The sequence below is a fragment of the Poecilia reticulata genome, linkage group LG10 (assembly GCF_000633615.1).
Source record: "Poecilia reticulata strain Guanapo linkage group LG10, Guppy_female_1.0+MT, whole genome shotgun sequence".
NCBI lineage: Eukaryota > Metazoa > Chordata > Actinopteri > Cyprinodontiformes > Poeciliidae > Poecilia > Poecilia reticulata.
In genome coordinates, this window is record NC_024340.1 from 27,367,208 (window position 1) to 27,367,677 (window position 470).

Below are 470 nucleotides of genomic sequence, written 5' to 3' on the forward strand. Positions count from 1 at the left end.
GTAGCCACACAGGCACTCCCGCTAGAAGGAAACAAACACACCTAGTACAACGCTCTCATCCTGTTTGCTGAGAGGTTGCTAGGCGACTCTGCCAAAAGGTGGTTCCATTTTTGTAAGCGAGCAGAGAAAAATTGCACCAAGCGGGCGCATAGTTTCGCAAGCGAAGATTTGCTCCAAGCAGAGGCTGAGTGTGAGCGCGAGGAGAGTGCAATCATTASAAGTTTTGAGAAGAAATCCTGTTTTCAGATTGAAAATATGTGCTCTTGAATTATGGCAGAAAAATTCCCCCATAATGATGTAGTATAYATGGGTGCATGTGGTGTGTGTATTACACAGAAGAATTAAGGGAAATAAGGACATTTTTTTTCAATATAATCAAAACAGTTATCTATTTTAGTATAGAGATGAGTGGGAAGTTGCAATGAATCAAAGTTTGCTAATTAAACCAGGATGTCTAAATATACTGTAGT